This window comes from Heterocephalus glaber, unplaced genomic scaffold (assembly GCF_053883595.1).
Source record: "Heterocephalus glaber isolate CG9 unplaced genomic scaffold, H.glaber_assembly_v1.0 deba00000676, whole genome shotgun sequence".
NCBI classification, from domain to species: Eukaryota; Metazoa; Chordata; class Mammalia; order Rodentia; family Bathyergidae; genus Heterocephalus; species Heterocephalus glaber.
Genome location: NW_028258156.1, coordinates 2112862 through 2134292, shown reverse-complemented (window position 1 = coordinate 2134292; position 21431 = coordinate 2112862). Strand labels below are relative to the sequence as shown.

At 41.1% G+C, this 21431-nt stretch overlaps 1 protein-coding gene and 1 long non-coding RNA gene across 7 annotated transcripts in view; one reads left to right on the top strand and one right to left on the bottom strand.

The window, feature by feature from the left end:
- Positions 1-21431, top strand: part of Creb5 (cAMP responsive element binding protein 5) — a 418076-nt gene that overhangs the window by 43405 nt on the left and 353240 nt on the right. The window lies entirely within an intron of this gene.
- Positions 2800-14901, bottom strand: LOC147829210 (uncharacterized). The gene is made up of 3 exons (XR_015449314.1): positions 14850-14901; positions 9539-9676; positions 2800-3427 (listed from the first exon to the last, which is right to left on the bottom strand). It is a non-coding gene; the product is annotated as an uncharacterized LOC147829210 (long non-coding RNA).

Here is a 21431-nt window from a genome sequence, read left to right as displayed (position 1 = left end):
ACTTAATTCAAATAAAACTATGTATTTAATTGGCTCTTCCCATCCACAGGTTCTGCCTTGCAGATTCAATCCACTGCAGGTTGAAAATATGTGGGAAGAAATTGAGCCTGTACTGGACATGTACAGACTTTTTTTCTTATGATCACTCCCTAAATGATACAGTATAACAACTATTTAAACAGCAATTACATTGTATTGGATTGTATAAGCAATGCAGAGATGATTTAAAGTTTATAGAAGAGTGTGTGTAGGTTATATGCAAGAATGATGTCATTTTATATGAGGAACTGGAACATCTTTGGATTTTGTTGTCTGTAGAGGGTCCTGGAATCAACCCCCTACAGATACTGAGGGATGACTATTTATATCTGGTAGGGTATTTATTCCTGATAAGAAGCAGCACAGTAAAAATAATTTAACCAAAAAGATTTAAATGACAGTGAAGGCAGGGTTCCAGGACCAACCAAGGGAGGATGGGGAGGGTCCTGGTGATGAGTGACAGCAGGAAGCTCTTAGCGCCTTAGGCCTGCAAAAGAAGGGCAGTAAATGGTGGCTCCAGATTCCCCTGAGGGCTGAAGAAGAAAGAGAGGAAGGATGCAAGAATGAGGGGCATATGGCGAGAATACCCAGGCTCTGTCCTCTCACCTCCTCAACTCCTGGCCCTCTTTTCATTGGCTGAACAGTGGAAGCCAGAGAGCAAAGAAGCCTGGAGGGTGTACTCCAAAGAGCTCAGGCTTCTGGTATAGACAGCCAGACAGAAAAGCAGAGAATGGATCAAGGTGGGCTGGGAAAGACAAATAAAGAAAATAGCACAATGACTACTAATAAAATGGGACAGTTTTAATAATATATTGTATTAAGGGTGGTGTGAACGTGGTTTCTTTCCTAAAATGTTTTGTGTTGTATTCTTCTTGTGATGATGTGAGATGATATAATGCTATGTGATGAAAAATGAGGCAAATGATGTAGGCATTGTGACATAGGGTTAGTCTACTACAGAAGGATTATTTGAATAAAAGCACTGAGGCACTAAGGTCCTATGACAGTTGTTCTGATAACCAGGGCGGTGGTAGTTGTAGTGAACACGGCCCCAGGATAGTTACTGTGCGTCAGGGTGACCTGAATGTGGGTTCCAGAGGCACTTGGGACAGCAGTAGGCAGCTGTCCCCCAACCCTGCTCTGCCCTGCTGCCAGCATTCCTCATTGTGTCTTCTAGGGCTTCTCTTTATCCTCCTTCATGTTGGATAAATTGTCCCCTAGTGCCACCTTGCAGCATCTGTGGATGCCACACTTTTCCTAGGACCAGCTTATGTCATGATAGTTCTGCCTGTGGCTCTGCCCTCCCCTTGTTGGTCATTGTTGGCAGAAATGGAGTCCCAGCGCTCAAGATCCAGCTGGAAGAGTATTATTTTAGGCATACTATTTTTTAAAATTAATTTTATGGTACATTTTAGGTATACAATATAATGACATTCATCATTGGAAATTTGCACCTTTACATAGTCTCTCTTGGTTCTTATTTTTTTCCCCATTCCCCTGCTCTCCCTTCAGCCCCTCCATCGGCATACTATTAAATACATAAGATTCCTTTCTAAAGGATTGGGATACTCTGTAGGCAGATGGTGTTTAAAATATAAATGAGTTGTTATGCCACCTACATATGACTCTCATCGCTTGGAACATGTAGTCTATTATATAGCAAAAGGTGTCTTGACTCGGGGGTGGCGTTGGTGGGTTATGGAGGGCTGAAGGTCATGATCCCCACTTCCCTGTGGATACTGACACAGTGACCTTATAGTGGCCTCAGCCCACCACCTCCTTTCCTTGAATGGTACTTCCTCAGCAACTGCAGAGTGGGATCTGACTATCTCACTACAGTGCACGAAGACAGCACCTCTACCAACTTCAGCTCTTTTAGTTAAATAATGAGCAGAAGTTATGAATGTAGCATTTGACAAAAGAAGCAAGATGAGGGTGAAGCTACTCATGAAGCCTGCTCCAAGTCCTCGGCTACATGCTCACTCCTGAGGCATTGAAAGCATTCACTTACCAGTAGGCAGCTGGAAATTTCCAGGCACATTTTGAAATGCTGACTATGGAACCCTTGGGGCTAAACCCTAGGAGCCATGAGAAGGGCAAGGCGAGAGAGCTTCTAACTACCAGAGTCATGCACACAGAGCAGCGCCCTGTGATTTGGAAGTGGAAATGGGTGGGAAGAGGGGATCACAAATGTCCTTAGGGTGGTATTTGGACCAAGTCTTGAAAGGGACAAAGGGCACTGCTGACTATCGAAAGAAAAATACTGTCTGTAAATGAAATGCTAGCAGTGCGTGGTGTTTTCAGGTAGTGGCCACAGCTATAGGATCGCAGATTCGCAAGCTGCACCTCTGACCCTGGCGGGGATGAAGTTGACCCTGGTCACTGGAGTGCCTGCACGGTCCTGTTAAGGAGGGCATAGTTCACTTTGGGACTTTGATGCTTCAGTTGGGCCTTGAGAGGGAGGTGAAGCAGTAAAACCAGTGTTTTAGTAAGGTGTTTGGGGGCACAGTGTGAAGGAGGCATTGGTTAGCAGGAAGGGGGTTGTGAGCAGGCTGCTGTTTGGGTTCTAGCCAAAATGATATGGGCAAAAGGCCTGCATGTGCTTGTGCCATTACTGGTGGAGAACCGCATGCATTTTGCTCCTCCGTAATGATGGAGGATGGACTGATCCCTTTATTTTATACTTATTATGCAGAAGTGCTACTGACCTGGTCAACTTTAACCCCCAGTCTTCCTGAGGCCAGGCCACAGAGGGTCCCTTCCTATTTTCCTGTGTTTTATCTGGTGTTGGGGCAGAGAATGCCATATAATCTATTAGAGTGAAAGCACGAATGGATTTTAGATTATTCCTAGGCAGGCTGCTGACTTAATTTTTCTGAGCAATAGCTAGAGTTTACATCCTCATCTTGGGAGGAAGAAAAAAAATGTTCCCTCTGAAGCATGCACTAAAGAGAAAGGCTGAGAGGATTGATTTTTTTCCCCAAAGAATCCATAAATATTTACATAAGTGCAAGTTACAAATCTGTGGCTTTGAGATTATCGAATTTCACTGCTTTTACACTCAAGGCATATAAATTTCCAGCAGGCATTTGTTGGTTGTGAATGTTCAGTCTTTGGAGAATTGTCTCCTAGTTTGTTTCCTTTGCTCTTGGAAAACAAATCTCCCTTGCGCTGTTTTGAATGGGCCCACTCCTGGTTACAGATTGGTCACTGGGAGGCACCTGACATGGTTCTTGGCCTGGGGGCTTCATTGTGCTGGACTGCCTGCTAATGGGGGCACTACTGCCCAGCCTGGAGGTTGCATTTGAAGACCCTCTTGTCAACACGATAATTCCCTCCAGAAGGGAACCCTGGATGGTGTTGTAGATCCAAAGTCTTTGTGGATTTCCTGGGTAAATAAAAAAAAAAAAAAAGAAAGAAAGAAAGAAACCTATTGAAAGATATGTCCCTTTAGCAGGGGAGCAGGTAAGCAGGTCTTCCTTAAGTATGGGTGTAATGTGTGCCATTTTGCACATGGACAGACCTCAAATATTTTATTCTTGCTCTCTTTTTAACCAGACCTGTACCTTGGCTCTTGTATTAGTTTTTCTTCGCTATAATGAAATACTGTATCTGACACAGGGTACTTATGAAGAAGAGGTTAATGGCTTTGGAGGTTCAAGCGCATAGCACTGGTATCAGCCCAGTTCTAAGCTGCTAGAAATAGGGGGCAAGGAGGGGGCGCATGTGGAGCAAGCATGTGACTATGTCTCAAACCAAAACCAGAGAGAGACTGAGTCCCACAATCCCTTTCAAGGGCAAGGCCCCAGGGACCTATATGACCTTTCACTAGGCCTCTTCTCCCAAATGTTCTCTGTCTTCCAGACAACACCACCCTGCAGACCAAATCTTCTATCACAAAGAACCCTTGGAGGAATTTAAACCACACCCAAACCATGGCAGTGTTCCTCCTTCTTGTTTGGCTAAAATCCTAGCACTTACTGCTGAGTAAAACTTTCATTAACATTTTGAACTTTGTCATTGCTAGATTAATCTGAGGAACCTAAATCTATATATACTAAATAGTTACTTACTTAAATAAAAGGACAAAGTCCTTCCCTATGGCAGGCAGTTGATACACATTTGTGGGTCTAGGGCATTGCTGACCTGAGAGAAGTTATTATTTGTCTTCTGGCAAAATAATTTTTAAGATTTGTTCTTAAATTTGAGAAAGTGTTATGAAAAAAAAATAAGCAAAATGAATTAAAAATTCCTGACAGTAGGCAATGACAGGGGTTGGATTTTAGATCGATTTGCTTGGGTCTAGTAGATACATGGAGGAAAGTTTAAGTTTGTAGAAAACTGGCTTTCAGACAGAGAAACAACAGGGCCATTTCTGTCTTGTCCTGGAACTCAACTAAGTCTGACCTTGTCACTTGCAGAGATGGGATTGGTGGTAGTTGGACGTGGATCTAGATTTGTCTCCTGTCAAGAAAAGAATCTTGGGCCAGCCTGATTGAGTGAAGGATTAGCCTGGTATCCATGATCTAACTGTTTATGGTCCTATCAAGAGACTTGCACTGGGCACCCAAGATGAGGATTGGAGCTTCCTAACAGGCAGGCTGTCTGAGACTACAGGGTGGATGGTAGTTATTCATCAGATTTCTTATCAATGGACAGATCTCCTGGCCTGGAGAGGGAGTTGGAAGAGCACAGCAGGACCCTAGTGCCCTTTATAGGGAGCTGTGTCACTGGCCAGATGAGTAGAGCCACAATCAGGAATAGGAGCCAAGAGAGAATCCTAAACCAGGTGTGGTAGCACTTGCCTGTAATCCTAGCTTCTCGGGAGGCTGATGCAGGCTCCAAGTTCAAGACCAGCCTGGGCAACTTAGTGAGATCTTGTTTCAGAATAAAGTAAGAAGGGCTGGAGATATAAAAAGTGATAGGGGCTGGGGATTTAGCTCAGCTGTTTCGTCACCTGCTGTGCAAGTGCAAGGACCCGAGTTCGATCCCCAGTACCAAAAAAAGAAAAAGAAAAAAAAAAAGACAGTTAACTTTAGGGCCGGGGATTTAGCTCAGTGGTTTTGCTGCCTGTTGCGCAAGCACAAGGACCCAAATTCAATCCCCGGTACCAAAAATAAATAAATAAATAAATAAATAAATAAATAAATAAATGAATAAATAAAACAAAGTGATAGGGCATCCCTGAGTTCAGTCCTCTGTACTGCAAGAGTGAAAGAAGAACCCTGAGTAGAAACCTAGAGTTGGAGACGGCTTAGCTTTGGCTCTTAGAGGAAGACTTGAAACTGATTTTAAAGCTTTCAGTGTCTAGCAAGATGCCTGACAATGTAGTACTTCCTATGTAAACATTTGTTGAATAAATGAATTAGGAGGGGTGCATGCAGCGATGGTGAGACACAGTCAGCTGACTGGGATTTGTAACTTCACAGTGATTCCAAATGTGACTTGGGGGCTGGGGATTTAGCTCAGTGGTTCTGCTGCCTGCCCTGCAAGCACAAGGTCCTGAGTTCGATCCCTGGTACAAAAACCAAACAAACAAATGTGACTTGGTATGTTTTCTAAAAGAGATGGGCTGAACTGGGGATGGGGGCTGGCTTCATGGATTGCAATGCGTGTCACATGGGGGTGGAAGTGTGCTTTGAAAAATGTGAAAAAGCAATTAAAACTTATGTCATTCTGGATTTAAATTTACAGGTATATTTTTTTAAAAAGGCTTTTCATTATTGTTTCATAATCCCAAATATAGGCAGGAAAGAGCTGTGTGAAAGGGACTCTGACGTTACTGCAGAGGCTGTGTTGTAGTTTCAGACAGACCTAGGTTTGATTCCCAGCCTCGAAAAAAACACTGTGTGATCATAGCTGATGACTTCACCTCTCTGAGCCCAGCTTAAGTCACCAGTAAAATATGGATATGATTGCATTCTTGGAAGGGATGTTGTGGGAATTAAATGTATGAACATAGATTAAATACCTAGGTGGTGCCTGTGATGCAGTGGGCCACGGGAGTGGCCATTCTCACAGGGTCCTGAAAGAACGGCAAAGGGCAGAGCAGTGGCTTTTAATGCCTTGCTGTGGGAGGTGCTGACCCTGGTGGGCCTGCCCTTCATGGCTCCCCAAGGGATGCGATGCTTGCTGATGTAATGGGCTGGGTCGATGTCCTGCAGATCTGATGACGGGACACCCACACCCTGTCACTCTGCCTGCCAAGACAGAATGTAGCCTTTGGAGCCGCCTCTCCACCCTTAGGCCCCTCCACGTGAACGCCCCAGTGGAACTGGGCTTCCTTCTCATCCTCTGGGAAAAACCAACACGCGAGCCTCGTGGCGGTCACGTTCTTAGCGAGGGAACACATCCTCCGAGCTGGCACTGAGTCCCCCGTGGCGCACCCCAGCCTTCTCTGCATTTGTCCAGTTAGCCAGTGTTCCCATTTCAGCAGTCGGCGCTTGCATTCGCATGCTGACAGCCGGAGAGCACTGAAGATAAGAACCAGGTCCTGGGGTTCCCCCTGCTGTATTGCAAACCCCCCTGGAAAACTGAAGCTGGCTATTGGGTCAGGGACATGCAGCACTAGTGTTTACTCATTAGGTCCCAGGGTTTCTGGGATAGTTTGAGATTTTGAAATCTTATCATCAAGGGTTGCTTCAATCTCTCCTTCTGAGATCTCTCCTTCCCCTGCTTTCCCCGTTGCCTTCAGTGAGAGGTGGAGGAGGGCATTCTCAGGTATATACACAGGAACAGCCTGGCTGATGTCTTCTAATAAGGATGTGGCCAGGCTGTGTGCAAGTGGGAAGGCGGGTTGAGGGGTTTGTGCTGACTTTAACTGGCTTAGGGGGTTCTGTTGTTGGTAATTGTTATATGTTCTGGGCACTGAACACATACTTTATATATATTATCTTATGTAATCCTCACTGAAGTCTTACAAAATATCTGTCATTATCCCTGTTTTGTAGAAGATGAGGTTCTTAGAAGTAATAAGACCATAAAGCTCATGACTTTCCTGGGGCTGCAGTTCCTGTTACTGCCCTTGCTGTCCCTCACACTGTCCCCAGTACCTGCTATGTCTTGCCCACTTCACATACCTATAAATATATACATGCTCACTGCATCTAATTTCTTCACGTGTGTTACTTTTTAAAAACTTCATAGAAACCTAGTAAGGTACATTTCAGTGTTATCATTTCCTCTAACTATAGATGAAGAAACTGAGGCACAAAGAGGTGAAATATGTTTGTCTGGTCACATAGCTGGCAAGTGACAAATCTGGAGGGGAAGCCTAGCTTCTGACTCCAGAGCCTATAGTTTTAATTCTGATTTAAGATTCTGATTCAAGGGCTGGGGATTTATCTCAGTGGCACTGTGTCTGCCTTGAAAGCGCAAGGTCAAGAGTTTGATCCCTGCTACCAGAAAAAAAAAGAGATAAAATTTTGATTCAGTTTTGTCTTCCCAGGACTCTCAGAGATGGAAGGCTGAGGGACTGTGGAAAGACCTCAGATGGGCCCCTCAGGTAGAGTGTCTATTATCAAGATGGTGAGACCTACAATGATTTCTTTTCCTTTTTTTTTTTTTTTTCTTTCATTATCTGCTAGGAAAGCTCCCTGGCACTAAGCTACATGCCTTTCCATATTATTTGGAGATAGAATCTTGCTAAGTTGCCCAGGCTGGCCTTGAACTTGTGATCTTCCTGCCTTACCCTCCCAAGTAGCTGGAATTATACCACTGTGCCCAACAGATTTCTAACAGACATAGGAATTGGCTGTAAATAAGACAGGCAGGTTTAGGATTCCATTGTCAAGCAATACTGAGTTCACACTTTACTTGAGAGGCTAATGTAGGAGAGCAAGCAAGGGAGTAAAATATGTGCTAGCTTTGAGTTGTAGGAACATCGCTGTGGCAGCCTGGTGGCCCATGGCAGGGCTAGGAGTGGGACAGTGGGATGACAATGAAAGTCTAGAAGGCCAACAGACTCAACTGTCAGAACTAGGGACAGGTGACTTAGCCTGACTGAGTCTTGCATTTCTCCTTTAAAAAAAAAACAAAGAATAATAACTGACACCTTCCTGGTAGGGTTTGGTGAGGATGAAGTAAAATGCATTTCACAGTGCAAGTGCTTCATAAAGGCCAGCTATCCATACTGGAAGCTGTTCCAGAAATGCAGTTAAGGAGGAGCGTGGCTTAAGCTAAGGGTCGCAATGAGAGGAGGAAAGGGGGACAGAATTAAGAGGACTAGAATTGAGAGGATTTATCATTATCAGATATAGGAGATCAAAGAGGGAGAGGAATGACAGGTAAAGAAGAAAGGAAGAGAAAGTATGGAAAGAGGAAAGGCTATCCAGGAGATATAGACCCTATAAAAATCCTCAGCATTAAAGCAGTTCCAATCAGAGGAGATGTTGTACAAGGGTAAGATAAACAAGAAGAAAGACTTGGGGTTTGATGGGCAAAGCATCCACACATGCTTTTAGCACCTGTTTGGGATGTACCTGTTATATGGGACACCAATCAGCACAAGGTCTGCTGCTTCCCACATGTTTGATAGGTATTTGTTTCAGCATTTGTGCTTGTTAAGTGTGGACACTCTGAGTTTAGAGTAGAAAATGGATGAGAATTATTTTCCTGCATAAAAGCCTGTTGGTAGTCATAATTTTCCATTAAATCATCATGACTAGAGTCTACAAATTAGGGTGTTTTTTGAGTAATGAAATATGAATATTTGATGTGAACTGATGGCTGACGTATGTGAGGCCATACCTCTAGGATATTCTGTGACAGCTACAAGTTCATGTCATCAGAACACTTTCCCAACAGATGGTTTGTAAAATGCCTTAGTGGAAATATTGAGTGTGTAGACATTTTTATTTAAATAAATAAAAAGGCAGAAACTACTCATGTCAGAATGTCTTTGGTATCACAAGAGATGGACCTCGTAGCCTTGGAGAGCTTAATTTACAAATCTCTTGCCATTTTTGAAAGAGAAAAACTGTAGTAAAATCTAGTGAATCCACTCATAGATTTCTATATATGTGTAGAAGTAGATATCACCTTTATTGAGACATAATTAATATACCATAAAGTCTCCCCTTTAAAGTATATAACTCAGTGTTTTTTAGAATAGTCACAGAATTTTGCAATTATCACTGTTACCTAATTTTAGAACATTTTCATTATTTCCCCAAAGAAACCTTGTGCCCATTAGCAGTCACTTTCTATTATTCCTTCTCACTAACTAGTGGCCATTAATCTATTTTCTGTCTCTATGGGTTTGCCTATTTGGGGCATTTCATTTAAATGGAAACAAACAGTATGTGGCTTTTTTATTATTTTAATTTTTTGATTTTTTAGTTCATATTTGCAGTACTTAGTGTTTACATTCCTTGTAGGAAGTTGGTACACGTACCTAATGCATCTCAAGTCCTTGTCTCTTCCCCTTTCCCTTCCCTCCCCCATCTCCTGATCCTCTTCCTTTTTTTGTACGTGTTTGCAGCACATAATGTTTACATACCTTGTGTGGAGTTGGTACATGTACACAACATCTTAATATGTGGCCTTTTTCTTGTAATATGTCTTTTTCTTTCATTTAGCGTAATGTTTTCAAGTTTCATGCAGGTTGTAGCATGTATCAGTATTCCATTTCTTGTCTCTAGTTAATAATGAATAATATGTTAATATATGGCCATACCATGTTTGTTTAATACATTAATTAATTGACAGGCATTTTGGTTGCTTTCACTTTTTGGCCATTATGTCTTTATTTATTTATTTATTTTTCGGTACCAGGGATGGAACTCAGGACCTTGTGCTTGAGAGGCAGGCGCGGTGCCACTGAGCTACATCCCCGGTCCCTGGCCATTATGAATGATGCTGCAGGAACATTCATTTACAAGTTAACATTTTTTTGTGTGTACCTATAGTTTGTTTTTGTGGAGGAGGAGGCTTATACTCAAGAGTATAATTTTTGAGTCATGTGGTCACTCTTTTTAACATTTTGAAGAACTGTCAAATTGCTTTTCATAGTGGCTGCTTCATTTTCCAAACACACCAGCAATATATAAAGGCTGTAATTTCTCTGCATTCTCACCAGCACTTGTAAGTGTCTTCTTGATTTTGATTATTCTAGTGGGTTGGAAGTGCTATCTCAGTTTGCTTTGGATTTGAAATTACCTGATGACTCTTGATGTTGAACATCTTATCATGTGCTTGCTTGTCATTTATGTTGTCTTCTTTAGAGAACTATTTATTCAAAAATTTATCCTCTTTTGAATTTGTGTTATTTGGCTTTTTATTGTTGAGTAGTAATAGTTCTTTATATATTCTGGATATTAGACCCTTATCAAATATATGATTTGGAAATATTCCATTCTCTGGGTTGTCTTTTTCCTTTCTTGATGATGTCTTTTGAAGCACAAAAGGTTTTAATTTTAATGAAGTTCAATTTATCTGTTTTCTTTTGTTGCTCATACTTTTCATGTCTTATCTAACAATAAATTGCCCAATCCAAAGTCACAAAGATTTATGCTTAAAATTTCCTCTAGGAATGTTATAGTTTTACTTCTTATATTTAGTTCTGTGAATGATTTTCAGTTAATTTTTGTACATAGTTTGAAGTAGAGGTGTAACCTTATTGTTTTACATATGGATATCCAGTTGTCTAAGCACTATTTGTTGAAATATTTGTTGATTTTTTTCCTACATGGAATTATCTTGGCATCCTCCATAAAAATTAATTGATAATAAATGCAAAAGTTTGTTTCTGGATTTTTCAATTCTGTTCCAGTAGGTCTTTCCTTAGACCAATTTTGTACTATTGTGATTCTATTGCTTTGTAATAAATTTTGAAATCAGAACATGTGAATCTCTCAGCTTTTTTTTTCTTTTTCTAAGATCATTTTGGCTATTTTGATTCCCTTGCATTTCCATATGAATTTTAGGATTTTTCTTAGCAACCTCTACAAAAAAAGGTGACTGGAATTTTGAATGGAATTGCATAGAATCTATATATCAATTAGAGAAGCACTGCCATCTAACAATATTAATCCTTCCAATTCATGAATGTCTTTTCATATATTTAGGTATGGCTTTATTTTAATGAAGTTCTGTTGTTTTCATGGTATAAAACATGCAATTTTTTCTTAAATTTATCCCCAAGTATTTTATTATTTTGACATTTACTGTGATTAGATTGTCTTCTTAATTTTATATTTTGATTGTTGCCACTGTATAGAAACAAAATTGAGTTTTGTACCTTAACTTATATTTTACAAGGTTCCTGAACATGTATTAGTCCTAATAGTTTCTTTTTCTTTATTTCTTTTTGTTTTGATTGGTGGACTTTTTAGTATTTTCTGTGAATAGAGATAATTTTACTTGATCCTTTCTAGTTTGGATATTTTACATTTCTTTTTTCTGTCTAATTGTCCTGCTTAAAACCTCCAGTGAAGGAGAAACATTGAGAGCTGATAACTTTTCCCATGGAATCAAGAACAAAAGAAAGGGATTTTTAAAAATTTAGACAGCTTTAAACTGGTGGGGGAAAAGTCTCTTGTATTCCTCGTTTATTGATTATCTTCTGATGAAAGGGTATCTGATTTTGTCAGTGTTTTCTGTGCCTATGAAGAGAAGGATACAGTTTTTGTCCCTATTCTATTAAAATGGTGTGTTTTATTGATTGATTGATTTTCAGATGTTAAACTCACCTTGAATTCCAGGGACAAATCCCACTTAGCCATGGTACATAATCCTTTTTATATATTCTTGGATTTGGGTTGCTAGAGCTTTTTTGAGGATTTTTACATCTGGTGAAGATTTGAGGTGTGTAGTTTTGGTGGGGTTTTTTGTTTTATTTAGTTTTTATTTTTCTTGTGAAATCCTTGGTGGGGTATTAGGATACTAATAACTTCATAGAATACGTTGGAAAGTATTCTGTCTTCATTTTTTGGAAAAGTTTGTGAATTATTGGACTTAATTATCCTTTAAAGTTTGATGGAGTTCAGCAGTAAAATCATCTAGGCTTGCACTTTACTTTGTGGGAAGATTTTTGTTTTTGTTTTTGTTTTTATTTTTATTTTGTGTGCATTACCAATTTAAATTCTTTGCTTGTCACAGATGTGTTCAGATTTAAACTTTTTTCTTGAATCATAAAATAAATCAATGTAAACATTATGTTTTCCTAGGAAGTTTTCTATTTCATCTAGATTATCTAATTTTGTTCACTTACAGTTGTTCATACCATATGCACTTTTATTCCAAGTTATTATGAGGATTAAACTTTTTGAAAACATAACTGCAGGGTTTCTGCAAGATACAACTATGCAGTTCTCTTACAGATCCTGTGAAAATGATAACCTTTATAGAGTGACTACTGTGTACTGGATATTCTGCTAAACTTTGTATGACAACAGCCCATTGAGGTAGGTTCCTGGGTTGGACACCTGGAAACAGAGGCACATAATAACTACACAGATGTTATGTGATGGGCTAATTGCACACAAAGAGCCTGGACACTTAGAGTGGTGGGGTTACTTAATCCCATCTTCTCCAGGCCTGCTTTTGGGAGGGAAGGAATTCTGAGGTTCCCTATTTATTCCCGAGTCTCAGTGGGTCTTGAAAATAGGATAGTAAGTGTGTTAATATCAGGGCCCTTGTAGCTTCAAGACAAATCTAGGAACCACAAGATGGTAGTAGCTACCACAGAAATACAGAGGAGGACAAGAGAACATTTGGAATTTCCTTAAATTATTCCCTAGAGCCTGTATTAAGCTGAGACCTAGCGGGTGTTTGCGGAACTTGAATTATGAATGTGGCACAGAGCATTTTGAAGCTTGACCTGGAGCAGCAGTGGCCAGAAAGGTGCTTGAGGAAGATAGTATGCACTCCATGTCTGAAGACAGCCCATGGAACTTAGAGCCTTATAGAGCAGTATTTATGAATTTGTATCATATGTATATTGTCAGGACTCCAGACACTTAGATTAATTCCACCAGGTGCAGAAGAATCCCAAAGCACTAGAAAATGGATTGCTTTGCTGTGTTAAGAATATCCCAGTTTTTAGGGGTGAGGACCTGAATTCAAATCTTAGTTCTGCCTTTTACTGGTAGTATGACTTCAATCATATTACTTTCCTGCTCTAAATCTCAGATTCGTCATCTGTAATATAAGAAAAAATACAACCATCCCATAAATCATTCTAAGAAGCAAATTAAATTAATGTATGGAAAATGGCTTTGTAAACTGCTAAACTCCACAAAGGTTCACTAATGGCTATTTCTTTCCCATATGGAAAAGCCACTGAATGAATAATCCTTTGCCTAAGTGTCCATTTATGTCAGCCTGCTGAGGTCATACGGTGTGGCTTTAAAGTGTAGAAGGTGTGACTGTCAGGTTTTAAAAAGGAAACAGAGAGACTGAATTTCTCAGTCCTCTGTGCAGTGTTGCAAGCACAGCTGTGAGGCAGTGATTTCACAGGACCTGCAGCACCTTGCTGGAGCAAAACAGCCAAAATAAGGACAACCGAGAAGCCAGACCCAGGCAAATTGAAGAAATTAAATAAAAATAGGCCTGAAGGGCATAATAGTACTCCTTCATTTAGAAAAAGTGTTATTACCATAAGTAGGTTCTTATGTTTTTCTTGTGGTCTTTCTAGTAAATTCCACCTAGTTATTACCTGATCACTTTTATCCTAAACATATGACTAGAAGGGGAAAAACCTCACAAAATTTTAGCTTGTTACTTCAGGAAAATTGAGAAAGGTAATGTTTCTCGAGATAATGTTATTACTATGAGCTGCTATAAAGGAATTTCCACTGCTTGTTCTGGGAAAGCTTCAGGCAGCCTTGACAGAGACAGGTGTTTAGAGTGCTGAGAGGCCTGTAGGTAGCAGGGTTGGCAGAGGTGTCTCTGGTTTCTATTTCTAGTTGGAAAGTTGCTTCCTTGAATTTTGTCATCTATACACGGGCATAATAAGACACCTTTTTGGGCTGGGGATTTAGCTCAGTAGTTCCACTGCCTGCCTTGCAAGTGCAAGGTCCCGAGTTCCATCCCTGGTACCAAAAAAAAAAAAAAAAAGACTCCTTTTCAATAGGGTTGTGGCAAGACTAAGTAAACACTAATACCTCTTAGTTGCCTCCCCTTCCTTATTTCTGATTTACCTTCTCATACTACAAGACCAACAGAGCCAGTCAGGAAATATTTCCAAAGAAGTCCTCTAGCTCACCACAGATATCCCCTTCATGGTCTGACATTTCTCTGTTTAGAAGCATGGATTCTGAGAGCTACTATAATGGCAGCCAAGGGGCATCTGTCTATTCTTTTGACTCCTACATAGAATTCGGAACACCTCTGAGACTACAGGGCAAGTCTTTGACAATCTGTACTATGATCTGAAAGATTTAGCAGCCACAGTGGTTCTAAGCATATGAACACGATGAAATATTTGTTAGACGTAAACCACTGTATCAGTCAAGGTCCCTGCAGGAAGAGATAGTACCCTCAAAGGAGTAACCTAAGAAAATGTAACGCAGGTACTAGGTCCAGAATTGGGGTGACTAACCAAAGACTAGCCACAGCAGGGAACCATTCCAGTCCTGGGTCTGGAGAGGCAGGGTGCCCAAGGGAGACCCCACTGGGGAGGGGTGTTCAGCATGAGTGGAGACATAGAGCTGCTGTCACCCAAGGCCCGGCAGAAACCATAGGAGGTGGAAGTGTGATTTCTCTAGCCTTCAGCTCTCCAGTTGAGGGAGTCTGGGGGGCAATGGGAAGAGGGCAGCCTCTTAGGGTAGCAAGAAAGCAGAGAGGAGAGAGAATGGATCTGGACGTACCCAGGAAGATCATCCATCTAGCAAAACCATCTTCTTGGTGATGGAAGATCATTAAGACTGCCTATGACATCACAGATATGCCCAGACTCTAGAACTACAGGCCACCAACCTTTCCCACAGATACAACCTGGTCTTCCAGCCTTTTTCTTTTTCTTTTCTTTAACATTTTAAAATTGTATATGTTTATGATACATAATTAAATACATTCGTCATGGGGAATTGGCACATACGCATTTTGCATTTTGATCCGTTTTACTTCCCCTTTCTCTCCTCTCCCTCCTTTTTCTTCCCATTCCTTCCCATCTTCACAAAATCTATCTCCCCAGCCTTTTGCTTTTTTGGATATCTAGGAAGGAAAATCTATAACTTGGCACAAGCTAGTTCTGAGAAGTCCTCTCTACCATTTGTTGTGGATTCTTGGGCACACTTTGGACAGTACAGATTTCAGTTACAGCACCTGTTACGGACTTCCTAATAAAAATTAGTTGCTGCTCCTAGGGATGTTTGCAATTCCTAATTTTTCTTCTGTAGGCAGAATGAGAAGTTGCTCTTGTGTGGTGAGCTGAGGAATAAGACCCAAGTCATGTCAGTCTACCCATTTGTCAGAATTTCCCACATTGCTCACTTCTTGGGGCTACTGTGTTGAAGCTGCCATGCAAACACAAATGTTTCCTGTGATCAGGAGCATCAGAAAACCATCATTGGCCTAATGTCTTTATCCAGTTGACCCAATTGACCAGGGCAGCATCTTTGGGAAGAGGTTGGTTAATGAGAGATTATCTAAAAAGAAACAGTGGGAAAACCCTGGAGGTGTTTGGTTTGTCCAGGAGAAGGTGGGGTGTCAGGCTATTGAGGACTGCCTGGAGACATTTGGAACTCCGCCATGCTCTCTCCTGGTGACTGACTGTATTCTGTGTCCCATCCAAGTCTCCTCAATAACTAGCATGTTGCCAGGCAAGGTTGGCCTCCAAAAACATTATATTTAATAAATAAGTGGGCTCCCTGGGCCCCTGTATGTATCTTCAAATGCTCACAAATATGCATGAGGAGGTCCTGATTCCTCTTGCACACTGAGGAGACAGAACAGAGGCAGAATAGTGTCAAAGAAAATGCTCATTGGAGAAATTAGCTTAGGCAATTAAGAATTTGCAGAGTAGTTCTGAAATTATAGCCTATGTTTAAATATATGGAAACAAATAAAAAAATTAGAACCTTGACATTTTTGGCCACATAAACATAACAGGTTCATACATGAAGAAAAATTGATGTCTCTGCCAGTGAAAGACACTAAAATACTATGCTATTCTTGCTTGTTATTTTTGTTACTAAAAAATAAACCACATTTCCGTGATTATGGAACCATGTGCTTTTCAGAAGTTTTAGATTCAGATTTCATAATAGCAATAAGAGCGGGCAGTTACATAGCCCTTACCATGTGCCAAGCACTGATCTAAATTGTTTACATATGTTAAATCCTTTAATCTTCATATACTAATAACCCTCATGAGGTAAGTACTATTATTATAAAAGTTAAAGAAACAAGGCAGAGAGAGGTTAAGTGACTTATCCAAAGTCACACAGCTAATTATTGAAAGAACCAACATTTCTAGTCTTAAAGACTATAAATAGTATGGAGCATTCACTGTATGTCTCATTAAGTCTCTACCACAAACTATGTGGAAAAAAAGTAGTTTGTGCATTTCACAAGTAAGAAAAATAGTGTTCGAAGATGTTTGGAAATTTGTGCACACTGGTCCTGATGAAGAATTGCAAAGAGCAGAGCAGGCCCTGAGGACTGCAATAGTATCTTGTCATCACTGCGTGCTTCTTATGTATTTCTTTTATTTTCTGTTGTTTTTTATTTATTTAAAAAAATTTTTTTTTTGTTTTTTTGGTTCCAGGGACTTAACTCAGGACCTTGTGCTTAGCGAGGCAGGCGCAGTGCCACTGAGCTAAATCCCCAGCCCTGTTTTGGATTTATTTTGTAGACAACCAACTGATGGTTTTGATAGAAAAAATCGAAAGTATAAATACACAAAAAGCCATATTCTCATTGCCCAGCTATAACTCCTGTTAATCTGTTGATGTTTGGACCTTTATCCCTCATTATTTCTTATATATAAAAACCCAACTTGAGATAAAGCATGATTTGTCAATTAAAGTTTTCTTGACCTATTTTCAATGGATAAATTGAGCCTGTATACTTCAAAAAGTACTCAGTTCTGCAAAAACCAAATCAAAGCAAAATCAAGTCTAGCTGACTTGAGATCTAAAAACTTTATCAGATGCCTTTTGATCCTAACAAAAAATATCCTTTAAGCCACTAAATCTAAAATATAACGTTAATAGTTAAAGTAACAAAAATAGTAGTTGAGAATGTCCTAAACTTGGTAATATGGGATTGAAAAAGCTTCAACATCCTGTTTGAAAGGTAAATCAGTGTCTCTTGTGTTAGAAAAGTATAATAATAGGAAAGATATATTATGTATTCACTGTATACCAGGAATTATTCTATGCATTCTATTATGTGTTTGTATACATTCATTTAATCATCAAAGAAGGCCTTTGAAATAGGGTTTATTATCTCCACGTATAGGTGAGGAAACGGGCACAGAAAAGTGGAGTTACCTCTCCAATGTCGCATAGCCATGGTTTGAAGCCAGGCAGTGCGATCTCAGGCCGCAGCTCAAGTGGTGACTGAAGAAGAAATTGCCTCTGAGATGCCCTCAGAGTTCATACCACTGGCCTGTGATGGCTGTGCCACAGGGGCTGTTTATTCTTTCCTGTTCCCTCTCTATCTTCATCCTGAACAGCATTCTTATTTTTGGAGGAAGTCTAAATCTTTATGCAGGAGCTAGGCTGTGTCATTAGTATATGAGAAGATGAGTATTGGCTCTGTGTAAATCTCTGTCCTGGCCCCAGGATGACTATGACCTTCACACAGACCGGAAGCAACCCTCACGGTTCACCTGGTTACAGACAGCAGAGAAGTTAACTGCTCAAGATCCCCAGGCCTCATTGCACTCTCAGAATACATCCTTCCCTTGGGGTCCTGAGGCCTACCTGCTTCTTCCTCTTGCTGAGACCCTTCTCTTCCCTGCCCTGCCTCCTCTCAGCCTTGCTGGCCTTCCTCCAGCCCCTGGGACAAGCTCTTTGCCTTGCAGTCCCCTGCCTGGGACACCTTATACACTTTTTCACCCAGGGGCTCCTTCCCATTCTGCAGGCCTTGCTGGGACAGCACCCTCAGAGAGGTGGGCTTGACCGTCTTCCAGGAGCTTCCCACCACTTCCTCACCTGTCCCCCATTCTGTCACCCCTCCCCCCCTTATCCCTTTTTCTCTGCTCTTTCTGGAACCTGCAGTTGCTTTCTTGGGTCATTTCTTTCGCTTATGTGCTTGTGGTCTGTTCATTTTGCTTTTTCCTCTTTCTCTTGTGAGGTGAGCCTATAGGAACCGAGGCCAGCTGCTCCCTGGCTGCTCTTTGCACATGTCTATCATGGAGCAGGTCCTCCTGGGGCCTCAGGAGACCCCTGCTGGACGGTTGAGACATCCCTTGGAGGAAGACAAGGGAAACAAGAGAAGATGTGGCTGTCCCCGCTGCCCGAAAAGCATGAGCCCTGTGGGGTGTGAGGGGACAAGGCCTGGGCTCCTCAGCCTGCATGAAACAGCCCAGCCAGGGGCAGGAATCTAAGGTCAGCTGGTCAGAGCCAGGGAAGGCAGAGGAGCTGTGTGACATCTGGAAGGGTCCTGTGCCCAGCTTACTTGGCCAGATGTTCTTGGGAGTGTCTCATTTGTCACCTTTGGGTCTGTGACCCCGGTTGTGGCCACAGAACCTCCTTAGCACTTTGAAGATTTCTTATGAGCACTTTGGGGTGTCCCTTTAAGTGGCTTTTGTGCATTGTGGAATTTGGCTCTGGATGGCCTCATTTTTTTAAAGGGACGATCTGAAGCCTGGTTGTGTTGTTTGTTTTTGCTTTCTGTTTCCTACCTTAGCTCACTACCCGCCTTTTTCAGAGGACATCTAGGCATCCAGGCTGCTTCTCCATCTGGTGCTGATACAGAGCAGCAGCTTCTCATCCTGTCCACCGGGTGCTGGCAGGGGATGCGGCTCTGTGAAAAGGGCAAATTTTCTCTCATGCTACTCTCTTTGGGGCTTTGTTTGAATATTCTTGGCAGGAGGGGGATTGCAGGGATGGCTTGGGCTGTGAGCACCAGTCTGGGTTAAAAAGCTCAAGAATAATGAGCTTGGACCTCAGGGTGCTCCCCTGTGAATCCTGACCTCAGTTTCCGAAGGCGGTGACTGATAACTATTGGTTTCAAATGTGAGATGGGAGTCTTAATCTCACCATGTGTGGGATGTGCCCCATGGGGCTGTGTTTTGTAGGCAGTGAAGTTAAGGCTTGCCCAAAAAAATAACATGTTTTCCTTGCCTGATGCTTGAGCTGTTTGCCTGGTGACTGGCTGATTGGTGGTTTGAGAAGAAAGGAGACATTGGTTCACTTGGGTGTCCAGAGGACTTTTTGTGTGTGTTTGTGTAAGTGGTTGTTTCTGTTTCTTTGGAAACAGTGGAGGACAGATGAGGAAATAACAATGATACTAGTGCTTATGACTTGTGTTTGAAGTCCTTGAAGCATCTTACAAACACAAACTTGATGTCCTTGTTTAAATATTTCTATTACTTTGTGAATACTAGAAACCCTTCAGTGTTGGTATTGCAAAGGTAGATAGGGTTTGTAAGTAATTGGAATATTGCAATCTTAACCCCCTCTAGAGCTGCTTTGCTCTGCCATGTCCCTTCAGAGGTACTTAATGGAGAAGATAAATCAAAGCTGTATCCAGGGAAGGCTTTCTTTTAGCCTTGATGGAAAATGCTTTTCTGAGATTAAAAGTACCTGACACATAGGATGTGGTAGTATACAGAGGATGCGTTTTCATTAAATAAAAATTTGACTACTCCCAGTGGTTAGGCATTCCAGCCTGAGAGCAATCTGACCTGCTTTTGGGGCAAAGGTCTGGGATTATTCCTCTTTAACTTCCCAGTGCCCTGAGTTAGGGCATGTTGCTATTACTGAGAAACCATCTCTCCACTTTCTCAAGTTAAAATGAGCAAATCGAAGGGTAAAGGAAAAAAGGGAAAGGAAAAATTATGAGACAAGAAAAAAATGGAAACGAAATCTATGTAAATAGGGAAGGGTGGAGGGGGTGAAGGGTGCACAGGTAGTGGGGAAAAAAATAAGAACCAAGGTACATCATGTACAGGTACAAGCACCCAATGATAAATGTAAACATATTGTATACCTAAAATGTACCAAAGAATAAAATTTAAAAATAAATAAATAACAGGCTGAATTAATTTTAAAAATGAGCAAATCATTGATTATGCTGTGACTTTTTTTTTTTTTATAACTAACTCACTCTTTATGCCTGATTCAGAAATTATTTTTCTTTTTTGTGGTACTGTGGATTAAACCCAGGGCCTTCACACTGAGCTACATCCTTAGCCCCTTTTAAAAAAATAGTTTATTTTGAGACAAGGTCTCACTAAGTCACTATGTTGCCCAGGCTGGGCTGGGAGTTTTGATCTTCCTACCTCAGCCTCCCAGAGTGCTGGTATTACAAATGGGTGCCAAAATCCCTGACTCAGAAATACTTTTTAAAATTAAATATCACATAGAATATTTGGAGGATGAAAAGGAGAGGGAAAAGAGAAAAATAGGAATGAGAATAAGAACATGAATTAAGATGGTAAAAGAAAATATAGTTCGTTAAAGAAAATAGCTGAGGTGGAGAATAGCTGTGAAGAAAATGTCATCCTCTGTATTAGTTTTATTTCTGAGTCTGAAACACCTGCTGATAGGAAGGCCTGGCATTTCTCACCTTGTCACAAAACCTTTGGAACGCCATCCGCCCTTCTTACCTTTGTCTCTACCAAGTCAGAACTGCAGGCACAGGGCTGCTAGGTACAGATCAGGGTGTGGATCTGCCAGCAGAGCACTTTACCTGCATTTCTGTGGTCAGGAGCAGCCTCAGGGAAGGCAAACAGACTTTTGCTGCTTCAGCTCTGGCCCCCTAAGCCCAGGGTGAGAGGTTTCATGTTCCTTAGCTTACTCAGGTAGAAAGAGACAGATTTTTATCCCAGGCTCCAGTGATTTATTAAACCCATCTGTAGGCTGGTAATTATTTTATTTTTATAACAGCTGTGAAAAGTGAGTTTTATTGTCATCCTTTTAAAATAGTTCGATGCCATACAATGAAAAACAAACACATGTTGCCAAGCTTATAGTTGGCTGGTATGTGGCAGAGCCAAGCTTTTGAACACAGGTGGGACCTTGTGTTCTTTCTTGGTATCCAGTCTTCTTTAGAAGGAAAGAAAATAATGTTACTTCTGAGCCTTCATGTAAAAAGCTGGGAGATAAGGATTTGCTTGATAATTGCTAAATTATCAGTGAATCACAGAAAGTTAAGAGCTCTTTAATGATCACTCAACATCCCTTGGAATCTCCGGTCTCTCTACACGTGTCATTGAGCATAGACATAATTCTTCATGCCATCTAACACCCAGGAGCTCTGTGTGCTGCAAGCAC